The sequence below is a fragment of the Tupaia chinensis genome, unplaced genomic scaffold (genome assembly GCF_000334495.1).
Source record: "Tupaia chinensis unplaced genomic scaffold, TupChi_1.0 Scaffold000688_1, whole genome shotgun sequence".
Lineage (NCBI taxonomy): Eukaryota > Metazoa > Chordata > Mammalia > Scandentia > Tupaiidae > Tupaia > Tupaia belangeri.
Genome location: NW_006160211.1, coordinates 4,631,101 through 4,644,086, shown reverse-complemented (window position 1 = coordinate 4,644,086; position 12,986 = coordinate 4,631,101).

Here is a 12,986-nt window from a genome sequence, read left to right as displayed (position 1 = left end):
TCTTGTTTTTCCCTGAGGTAATGCAGGGCTGGTAACCATCATCTTCTCACTGTCCATAGGTATTTTTTTGCTGGACTCCCACGTAGTTGACTGCGGTTCGCGTCCCAGACCTGGTGGCTTAAAACCCATGCCAGGCGCATGTGCATGTGTGCCCAAGATCCCAAGAGGAAAATGGAGAAGGGATTGTGGCGTGGCCATCCCCTCTGGGGGATGATTTCTCGTTTTTTGTCTCTCCGTCTCTCTCTGTCTTTCTGTCTGGTGAGCACACATGCCCTAAAGCAAAAACCTCTTAAAAAAAAAAAAAAAAAGAGCAAGTTCTTCTCTGCATATGGAATAGAAGTATCTCTAGGGATTACCTCTAGTTAGAGTTTCACTTTTTCTTCTACACACCATACATGATTTATCAACTTAGCTTTTCTTTACTATAATGACTGTATTTTAATATTACCCAATAATATCTTTGATTTAGCTCCAATGCACATAGAGATTGGCCTGAAACTTGTAGCTTATCTAGCAAATGGATATACCTCAGGTTATTTGGACCATGCTCATTTCTCTTCTTTCTAGTTAAAAAATAAATTTAAAAAAATTTCAAAACATGTTCTCTTTGGCCCATATAAAATGGTGCAGGTGATAGGTTGCTACTACACAATACTGGAGCCATATGGGGAGGCCCAGGGTTTGGATCCCAAGACAACATGAACACACAGGGCACGTGATCCTGTCTGGCTAGAAGGCTGAAAGGAGGATTGCAGTGGAGTGAGGCCCTATTGAGTATCCTCCTTCTCTCTCTTTCCCTTAGAAATAAATAAACTTCACAATAATTACAGTAAAAAGACAACTCTCAGATGGGATAAAATATTTTAAAACTATACATCAGGTAAGGGACTGATAACCAGAATTTATGGGGAACTCAAGCAGCCTATCCACAAAAAAACCTAAACAATGCCATAAAAAATGGGCAAATGGGCTAAAGAGGCAACTCTCCAAGGAAGACATATGAATGGTCAAAAAGCATATAAAAAATTATCAGTATCCCTTATCCTAAGGTAAATGCAAATCAAAACCACAATGAGATACCACTTAACACCTGTCAGAATGGCTATGATTTAAAAAGTAATGACAAGTGCTGGCAAAGCTGTGATAAAAAGCAAACTCTCCGGGACCAGCAGTTAGCGTAATGGCTATGTTGCTGTACTCTCATGTAGTCAACTGCAGTTCAAGTCCCGGACCCGGTGGCTTAAACTCACGCCAGGCACGTGTGCGTGCATGCCCAAGATCCCAAGAGGAGAATGGAGGAGAAGGGATTGCAGCGTGGCCATCCCCCTTGGGGGGGGGGGTGATTTCTCGCTTTCTCTCTGTCTTTCTGGCGAGCGCACACATCCTATAGCAAAAACCTCTCAAAAAAAAATAAGGCAAAAAAAAAGCAAACTCTCTTACACCATTGGTGGGAATGTAAATTAGTATAGCCACTATGGAAAACAATATGGAGGTTACTCAAAAATCTACAAATGTGACCCAGTAATATCACTCCTAGATATTTACCCAAAGGATAGGAAAACTCTCAGAAAGACACTTGTACATCCATGTTTATTGCAGCAGTATTCACAATTGTTAAGACATGGCGTCAACCTGAATGCCCAACGATAGATGGCTGGCTTGGAAAAATGTGGTACATAACACTGTAGAGTACTACTCAGCCGTAAAAATTAAGGAGACCCTGTCGATTGATATTAAGTGGATGAATACAGATTCAATGCTGAGTGAAGCAAGTTAGACGTCACATGTCCCTGTTCAATCTACATCAACTGTCTGCGCTTTATGACAACAACTGAAAGAAAACTGAAATTATCTATTGAGGATGATGTTTATGGTGGTATCTTTGACTTGACTGACATTCAATGCAAGTATGCTTTGAAAACACCACATTGTATGCAGTAAAGATGTACAATGATTAAATGTAAGATGAAAAAAAAAAAAAAGCCTGGGGAAAATAAATAAATAAAAGAGAATTTATTCATTTGTTCTTTTTCTTACTCATCAATTTGTTTTATCATATTTATTGTATAAGTAATTAAGAAACGCTCATTAAGAAAACTTGGAAATTACAGAATAACGCAGATGTAAAAAAATAGAATTCACACTGTCTAGTCCACCAAACTTGGAGGCCCTCACGAAAAGAGCACAAGTGTTCCGCTTTGTAAACCTGCCCTGGGAAATGGTGCATTGGAAATACTCTATATATTTGAGTAAGTGTGTGAGTGAAAGTCATTAACAATGACACTGCTGTTAGTGAATTTTTACACCACATTGTTTCCTGTTTTATTTCAGCTTGCAACATTGCATATGTATAATGCAGCTTTATAAGTAAATTTAGTCTCCAAAACATACATGATACTCCCTCATAGCACACCAGAAATTTAAAGTAGTTATTATTATCTTAAATTTTCCCTCATAGCACAAGAGAAATTTAAAGTAGTTATTATTATCTTAAAATCTTTGTAGAATTTGAAAGATGAAATTACATAATATTTGGGGTTGTGATTAGTCTGGACAATTATTATTCATTTTATGGAGAAAGAAACTGTAAAATAGGTCGTGTAAGTGAAAAGTGAGTTAGACGTGAGTTCATTTCCTGCTCTTTGACTTCTAGAAAGGAACAAAGTAAAATGTGCCACAAAAATAATTTCTATTCCATGTAAAATATTTTAAAGGAGTAATTGTTTTGGCTAAAGAGTGACTTGAGTGGCAACATTTGATAGAAATATAAGCAGCATTTTTTACCTCCTTTCAACTGATTTTAACAGGAAAAAAATCTTAGTTTATGAAATTATGCAGAATCAACAATATACTGAATTTTGGGACCAGCAGTTGGCATAATGGCTATGTCACTGGACTCCCATATAGTTGACTGTGGTTCAAGTCTTGGACCCGGAGCCTTAACTTCACAACGGACGTGTGTGCATGCATGCTCAAGATCCCAAGATGAAAATGGAGGAGGGAACCAGCAGTTAACGTAAGGCTATGTCGCTGGACTCCCACGTAGTCGACCACGGTTCGCATCCCGAACCCAGTGGCTTAAAACTCAACACCGGGCGCATGTGCGTGCGTGCCCAAGATCCCGAGAGGAGAATGGAGAAGGGATTGCGGCGTGACCGTCTCCCCGGGGGGCGATTTCTTGCTTTCTGTCTCTATGTCTCTCTTTGTCTGTCTGGTGAGTGCATGCGCCCTATAGCGAAAACCTCTCCAAAAAAAAAAGGAGGAGAAGGGACTGTGGTGTGGCCATCTACACGTAATTTCTCGTTTTTTGTCTCTCTGTCTCTCTCTGTCTTTCTGCCCTATAGCAAAAACCTCTTAAAAAAAACCCAAAAAACAAACAACAACAACAACAAATATACACACACACACACACACTGAAATTGTGGTTGAAAGGGAATCTTTCAGGCTCCACACACCCTGAAACTGACCCAAATGATGCCTACATTACAAAACTCTGACAGAATTGGGAAGGAAAACACAGTGGCGAAAACATTTTCTTTCAACATTGTATCTCACAATGAAATTCAATTTCCCCTCTGTGAATTCTTACACATGTCAGTGTGTAGTTTTCTTTTCTGGCACACTACAGATTGGGTGGTAAGAGAATCTTTCTCTACATAACATTCCCAAAGTGTTTGAAAGAGCACTGGCAATTACAAAGAAGTTACAGACTTAAGTTGCATAATGATGGAGCAAATATTTATTTAAAAATATATAGAAAATATGATTTACTTAACTAACTTGTTTCCAAGAATTTCAAAGCTTTGAATAGGCACTGTAATAGCTGGTTATTGTTGTCATTGAATGGAGCTTTTAAAGTATTCACAGCTAATTATTTTGAAGTCTAGAACTAAAATGATAATCAGCTCAACCCACATGTAGGCACATAAGGTAAGGTAGCTATTTCTCAGTCCAGTTTTTAAAGGGAAAATGAATACTAAGCTGTTAAACCCAGTTTCTATGGTGAGTTAGTTCAACATTTTTTTCCAAGAGCCCAGTTTCATACCTCCCCTAGAAATAGCTGATTAATGAAAAAGAGATAGGGAGTTGCTGATGTTGAAATAGATAAGAAGATTTAAGTGTAGGAATACATTACACAAATGGATAATTTGCATGTTGAGCCATCTAATCTTGAATTGGTTCAGACATGCTACAGAAAATTTTCTAGAAATCTAATGTTTCAATGTTTGGAACAAACCCAATGATCTAATCCTAACACAGTGTAATGTTTCACTGCTGAATAAGTCAACACAAAACATAGAATTAAGAGGCTCATTAATTATATGATCATAAATTTGAGAGTGAAAAAGGCAAATTGAGTATTTTGGAGTACTTACTGGCTTTGGGGGATGAACAACCAATTTAAGGTGATTAACCAAATGAAAAACTCACCTAGGACCTTTGGCAAAAAAACTCACAGGGCCTATGACAATAGTTTTAAAAACTATTAAAACTAGTTTATATTAAACTATTAAAGTATGTTATAGTGTTTAAAGGACATAAAGAAATATTTATAATTCTTAGTTTACATGAATGCATGTGAGGAAAACACCTAACATTTGTTAGAAACAACCATGAGTGGACCAGTTTACAAAACTTGCTTTGAGACATCTTTCTATTTGTCATTTAATATGTACACACGTCCTGACCAAGTATTACTATTGTAAATAAACACACAGAAAGCACCAAAGGGAACATTGCTATCACTGTTGGTTTTGTTTTCTAGTTGAAGAGAACAATTCTGAATTTAAAATTTCATGGTGAATTTGTTCGATTTTTTAAAGATCTCAGTTTCATACCTCCTCTAGAAATAGCTGGTAAGTGGCAAAGAGATAGGGAGATGCTGATGTTGACAATTATTATGGATAGTTTTTCAGTAGCTCAAGATATTATAATTCTGGAAGAATGTACACACTTAACTAAAGGTGGGGATTGGTCACTGTGGGAATCTTATATTCTGTTGCAAGTTATGGCAAGGCTTATTCTTAATGTAATGTTCTATAAAACAAAAACTGCACTTAAAAACTTATAATTGGGCAAATGGATTTTTATAGTGACTTTTTTCATTTTTAATTGTTTTTAGAAAAATTCTTGCTTTAGGGCATGCACACTTGCTGGAAAGACAGAGAGAGACACAGAGAAATTACCCTTCCAGGAAGGATGACCATGCTGCAATCCCTTCTCCATTCTCCTCTAGGGATTAACAATGCATTTAACAATGCGAATTCTCAGGCCACACCCCAGAGACACCAACTCTGGGACTTTGCTTTGCTTCTGAAACTGGTGCCCTGCAGAATGTAATTGGAGAAACACTCCTTAGTCCAATTTGAGAAAGAGAAAGTTGAGAACCAGAGAGACTGGGTACCATGCTCAAGGTAATACAGAGGTAATACAGTAAATTCTGCCAAATATCCTTCCCTCACCAGGCGCAGAGCATGTGGAGCCTGACACCTTCAGATGGTAGGAAACCAGCACTCACTACTGCCCTAGACTGAACAGCCTGCTTGTCACTGAAATGGCTCCTGCTTTTGTTCATAGCAAAGTGATTGGATGCTGCCCTTAGTTATTGGGGGGGAGGGGAATGTTGTAGGTAGTATTTAAGTGCCCGTTCTCTCAAAGTAATGTACATATATATATATATATATATAGATAGATAGATAGATAGATAGTGGGCTGTAAGATGTTTAATATCTCTTCTAGACTTCCAGACCTCAAATTACAAATTTCAAAACAAGCAGAAATATCTAGCTTCCTTCTTCCATTTTAGCCACTACTGGTGGAAAACTCTGGGAGACATTGGGATAGGCAATGACTTCTTAAGCAAGAGCCCCAAAGCACAGGCAATAATCCTCAAAATAGATAGGTGGGATTACATCAGATTAAGAAGTTTCTGCACAGCAAAGGATACTGTAATTAGCGTGAATCGACAACCCTCAGAATGGGAGAAAATTTTTGTTAACTGTGCCTCAATAAGGGACTGATAACCAGAATACACAGGGAATTCAAGCAGCTTACCTGGAAGAAAATGATTAACCCAATTAAAAGATGGGAAATGAACTGAATAAACAACTCTCTAAGAAAGACAGATGAACAGCCAAAAAGCATATGAAAAAATGCTCAACATCCCTCATCATAAGGGAGATACAGATCAAAACCACAATTAGATCCCACCTAATGCCAGTCAGAATGACAAAGATTAAAAAAGCAAAAACTGGTAAGTGTTGGAGGGGGTGTGGTGAAAGGGAAACACTCCTGCATTGTTGGTGGGGATGTAAATTGGCCCAGTCACTGTGGAGAACAATATGGAAGCTCCTCAAAGACCTTCAAATAGAACTACCATATGATCCAGCAATCCCACTCCTAGGTATCTACCCAAAGGACAGGAGAACAGTCAGTTGGAAAAGCACTTGTATAACTATATTTATTGCAGTATTATTCACAATTACTAAGACATGGAACCAACCCAAATGTCCACAAACAGATGAATGGATTGAAAAAGTGTGACACATATACTCCATGGAGTACTATTCAGCCATAAAAAATAATAAGGCCCTAGAATTTGAATATGAATATGGAAGATTTGTTGCTGAGTGAAGCAAGTCAGGCTATGAAAGAGAGACATTATGTGTCTCCACTTAACATATACCAACTGTCCATACTCTAAGGTAGAGACTGAAAGATTGGAGGACATAAAAGCATTAAAAATTGTTTTGGACACTAGAGATAAAGTAGAATGAGAGTGTAAAAGAGGAAGAGCATAGGAAAGGAAATTTGGAATTAAAAATAGAGAGGTAAAACATTTGTGGGATACAGATATGGTTTATTATCTGCTGAGAGGATGTGTACAGTATTCTCAACTGGGCTGGACTGAAGTGTATATCATGCTGGGTAAAGTCTCTTTACAATCTAAATGATGTATTGCAATTGAATGTATAAATAATAATAAATCATTCTAAAAAAATTAAAAGCAAACAAAAAGACTATTATATGGGGCCTGTAGGTGGCACAGTGGTTAAGGGTACTGGACTTCCACATGGCCGACTGCTATTTGGCTCCCAAACATGGCAGCTTGCTTTCTCACTACCCCCTCCTTCCTTTCTCTCTCATCAAGATAAAATAAATAAATAAAGTTAAATAAATAATTCTTTAAAAAATACTATAATATGTAAAGCATACAGAATACTACCTGCATATAGTAAATACCATAAAAGTTTCACTTTTATTAGGCCAAGTGTACTTTTCTTTTTTTTCCTATAGAGTGCGGGACAATATACGACATCTACCTCAGGGTTGTAAGGGGACTAAACAGGCTCATCTAATCTGTTGCCCAAGATAGTAGCTACTGCCATATGTGGCAGTGGAGCACTTGAAATATCACTAGTGCAAATAAAGAACTAAATCATAAAATCTGCATAAGGAAAATCACGCAAATCAAGACTTTCCCAAATAAATGTGTGAGACGACTTGAATAGGCGTTAGTGAGGGAACTATCCTGGGCAAGTGTATCCCATGTAGAGGCCGACATGGAGAGATGAACTGTGGGGACTGACTTAAATTTAGAGAGTAAAAGAAGATTGCCAGAGGAGGCTGCTATCTTTAATTGTTTTGGTTTTTGTTTGTTTTTTGTATTTTTATTTTTTACCAATTGTGATAATGAACAATTCTTTCCATTGCTCCCACCATTTCCTTTTGCATTTGTGAAATGTTCAGCTTGAGTTGGAACTGCTGCCTGGCAATGTTGGATTAAGATAAGACTAACACTTACATGTAAATTTAAACTCATGGCTTTGAAAATCCTCATTGTAAGTAACTATTGGGTTTCAGGAAAAGTCATGATTCAATTTTGCATAGCGAAACATGTCATGACTTTCCTAACAACCTAAGAGTTAAACTAACTGTGGGTGGGTTAAAATGAAAAATTTTAAAATAATTTTAATATCACTTCTAAAATAAAATAAGAAATAAAAGAAAAAGAAATAGCAAGCCCTCTTAATGTTCAGGTAGAATCTCCATGGTCCAATGTGATATGGAAGCTGCAGAATATTTACCATCTGCCTAGTAGGACATTGAAAACACAGAGAGAACTTCTGGATTGAGGAGGGCACTGCTGCCATGGTCTGGGTGGATGAGTGGCAAAAGTCCAGAAAGCACAAAGGGACCTCATTGACTATCTGCCTAGACATATAACATTGAGAATTCTATGGCTCCCCTCTAACACTAAGTACACTCTCTTAGCTATAATTTGGGGGAAACCAGGTAAAATCCTATATTGATTGAAACTAGGTTTTTGACACCCTGGCAGAATTTGTATTCAAAAATAGAAAACAGTAAAATTATAATTTTTTTTCATATATAAGCTTGTGAAATGAAATTTTTACCAAATAATGTAGCAATAATTCTAACATCTGAGAGGCAGTGACTAGCTTTGGAATATGGTATGGTTTTGCTTTTGCATTTGTGTACTTTTATGATTTTGGGAAAAGAAAAATATACCTCTAAACTTTTGTCATATATGCAGTCAAAAGAAAAATCAGAGATTCATTAAATATCACCAGTAACACTGGCAATTAAATAACAGTTGCATCTATAGGAGTTAAAAATGGCTAGAAAAACCTCCATACAAACTCAAACAGTAAGATGGTGCTCCTGATTCTGGTCATGAATACTCTGAATCCTGTACTAAGAACTTGATCAGAATAGGACAACCCCAATTTGTGCATCTGAAAGAGATGTAAGTGGATGGGAGGTCTGGATATGGTATGTGGAAGAGGAAAAAGTCTCACTTCCGATTTTACATTGGAAAATGCGTGAAGAGCCAGCATACATTTGTCAGTGTTATTCATCAGGCTTTAACAACCTCTAGACTTTGAAACATTGTAGCTCAAGCCTGATTTCAAATCATGTAAAACACTCAGTTTCCAAGTGTTTTCATTTCTGGTTTCTGACAAAAGATGGTACTCTCTGGTTTCTAACCAGCAAAGAATAGTTATTCATAGGTAACAGTTCCCAAATACTTTTCTATTTAATTTCATACCTTAATGATAAAAAGAAATAACTTTGGGAATTTAAGTTTGCTACCAAATTTTGTAATGGGAACTGAATTTACTTTTGTGTCTGAAACAACCATAAAACAGTGCAAGATAAATGAAACAATGACTTTTACATATTGAGCATTAGGCGAGGAAGGAGAATGATCACTGAGTGACAGGAGTCCTTTGATTGCTCTAGCTTACTGCATGGAGTTTCCTGGAAGATTCCTTGAGTTGAAGAAAAAGAACAGAACCCAGGGAACAAAAGGTAGCTAGAGTTTACGTAACAGAACATGGGTGATAAGAAAGCTATAGGGACCAAGAACACTGGAGATCTACAAAGGGTGCCCTTCACTCAGGCATGAAGTACCTGCAGTGAGGAATCTATCGAAGGCTAGAGAAAGAACCACCTGAAAGCATTACAAAAATTAATACCTGGTACTTGAATTAGTGTCTTTCCTCACTAACTTGACTAGAAAACCTCAAGATTCATGGAGTATTGGGTAAAGTACTCAAAAAGGTTTGCCTCAGTAGTGCTAAATAACTCTAGACAAAATATGATTCTGCCACCTAATAAATCTTAAGAGAAAGTCCTGAAAGGATTAAATTATTTCTAAATAACTTAACTGTGTCTCAGACTATAGCTCAAAAATATTTAGTCATGGGGACCAGCAGTTAGTGTAATGGCTATGTCGCTGGACTCCCACGTAGTTGACTGTGGTTCGGGTCCCAGACCCGGTGGCTTAAACTCACGCCGGGCGTGTGTGCGTGTGTGCCCAAGCTCCCGAGAGAAGAATGGAGGAGAAGGGATTGCAGCGTGACCATCCCCCCTGGGGGGTGATTTCTCGCTTTCTGTCTTTCTGTCTCTCTCTGTCTGTCTGGTGAGCGCACACACCCTATAGCAAAAACCTCTCAAAAAAAAAAAAAAAAAAGAAAGAAAAAAAATACTTAGTCACTACGAACATATTCAACCCCCAAGAAGTTAAATTCACAATGTCTGCCACCCAGTCAAAAATTACCACACATAGAAAGAAGCAGAAAAATACAATGAGAAGAAAAAAAAAATCTCTGGAAACTGACTCAGAACCAACACAGAGTTTAGAATGAGCAGACAAAGACATTGAAGTAGTTATTAAAAATGTATTTTATTTGTTCCAAAATTTTTGTATAGACATAGAATATTAAAAAGAAATAAAATTAAACTGCTGAAAATGAACACTACAATGTCTGATATGAAAAGTACATGGATGGGGTTAATGAGAAATGAAATATTATAAAAATAAAAAATGAGCCTGAAGATACAGAAATGGAAACTTTTCACAATGACACATAGAGATATTTTTAAAAAAAGAATTAAAATAATTAAGTGAGGTACAGAAAAATATCTGCAGAAAAATTGTCCAAAATTTCTAAGCTTGGGGCACCAGCAGTGAGTGTAATGGCTATGTCGCTGGACTCCCACGTAGTCGACTACGGTTTGCATCCTGGACCCAGTGGCTTAAAACTCATGCCGAGCGCGTGTGCGTGCGTGCCCAAGATCCCGAGAGGAGAATGGAGGAGAAGGGATTGTGGCGTGGCCATCCCCCTGGGGGGTGATTTCTTGCTTTCTGTCTCTCTCTCTCTCTCTGTCTGTCTGGTGAGTGCACACGTCCTATAGCAAAAACCTCTCCAAAAAAAAAAAAATTCTAAACTTGATGAAAACTATAAACCCACAAATCCAAGCAGCTCAACAAATCCCCCACACAACAATCATGAAGAAAATTTCACCAAAGGATATCACAACCAAATTGCTTAAAAGTAGTTTTATAGAGAAAATTACAAAAGTAATCAAATTAACAACATGTTCACAACAAACAGAGATAACAGAGACAGTGCAATTGAGAAGCTAGTGAAGCAATACCTTTAAAGTACTGAGATGGAAAAACCAATCAGTCTAGACTTCTAGGTCCAGTGAAAATATATCTCAAAAAATAAAGTAACTGAAAACTTTTAGATACAAAAGCTGAAGGACTTGCAGTAGAAGAAATAGTAAAAGTTGTCCTTTGGACAAGGAATAATTACAGTTTGGGAAATATGTACCTACACAAAAGAATGAAGAACAAATGAAGTAGTAACTAAATGAGTAAGTGTAGAACAGTTTATTCATATTATTTAATCTCTTTGAAAAAATTTATTGTTGATGCTGGACTCCCACATGGCTGACCACAGTTCAAATCTGGATCTGGGAAAGAGAAGGGATTGCAGCATGGCCATCCCCTGGGGGAGATGATTTCTCTCTCTCTCTCTCTCTCTCTCCAGCAACCACATGCATGTTATAGCAACAAAAAAAAATCACTCTAAAATATTAAAATCTGTGAGTATAACCTTTGTGTAAATAAAATATATGATCGAAAATATGATAAACACCAAGATGGGAGAAGTAGAAGTATGAAGGGACTGCAAAAGGTTCATGGGAAAATGGAATTAAGATGCAAGTTTAGTTTGGTACAAAAAAGTTTTGAAATGCATTCTTTTTTTTCATAATATCTATTTTTCATGAGTTTTAAGGAACCCTCGTGCACTATTGTACAGTCCTTATAGTGAAGTGATACAATGTCATAGATTACACAAATGGGAAGTGTATGCTTAAGCCTTAAAACAATTACCATGTTAATAAAAGAAGTTGTATGTAACAAGACAAAAAAATTAGATAAAATAAGGTAATAAAAATGGCCAATTAATAAAAAAGTAGATAGAAAAAGAGAGTAAAGGCCAGATAGGAGAAATGGAAAACGTCACCACATCATTACTGTGGTGATGGTTTTATGGGTATAAATATAAGTAAAAACTTATCAAAGTATGTATTTTAAATATATGCAGTGTATTATATTTATACTTTAATGAAACTTAGAAAAAAAAGAACAAATTTATAAGTAATTTTCACAAACTTATACATCAGTTAGGAAGAAAATTACTATTGGTTGAATTATGTTCCCCCACAAAAAATTTATATGTTGAAATCCTAATTTCCAGTATCTGAATGTAACCTTATTTGGAGATAATGTCTTTAGAGGTTTAAATAATGTCATTGCAATGAACCTTAATTCAATATCACTGTCCTTATAAAAAGGGGCGTCTTGGATGTAGGTATCATCTTAGTCTGTTCAGATTGTCCTAATAAAATATCATAGAATGAGTGACTTAAACAGCACAAGTGTATTTCTCACAGCCCTGGGAGCTGGGAAGTTCAAGATCAAGGTGCCTCTTTCTAGGTCTCTTTTCTTGGCTTGTATATGGCTGCCATCCTCCTGTGTGCTCACATGACCTCTTCTTTATGTACATGTAAGAGAGAAAGACAGTACACTCCCTAATGTCTCATTTATAAGGGCACTAATCTCATCAGGCCAGAGCCTACCCTCATGATCTTGTCTAACTATAATTACTTCATCACAGCCCCATCTCTAAACCATCACACCAGAACTTAGGGCTTCAAAATACAAGTTTGGAAGGACACATTCAGTCTGTAACAGGTACCATGCAGGGAAGAATGCCATGTGAACCATCTACTAGCGAATGAGACAGACTGTGAGCAGATCCTTCTCACAGTCCTCAGAAGGAGCCCATCCGGCCAACACTTTCATTTTGGGCTCCCTAGACTGAAGAACTGTGAGGCAATGAATTCCTGATGTTTAACGTACCCAGCTTATGGTGCTGTGTTATAACATCATAAAAATAATACAGAAATGTAACTGACAAGGCAACTTTAAAATATCTTGTCTGTCTCTTCAGGAACCTAGGGATTTCACAGTGTATATAACCTCTTCGGTGCTTAGGGAAAACAAAAAGACTTTTCTGGTTCAGTCATTTTGAAAGTTACTAGAATTTCTGACCTTTTCTGAAATAAGAACTTCACCAATACTCAAAGCTGACAGGGAAAGA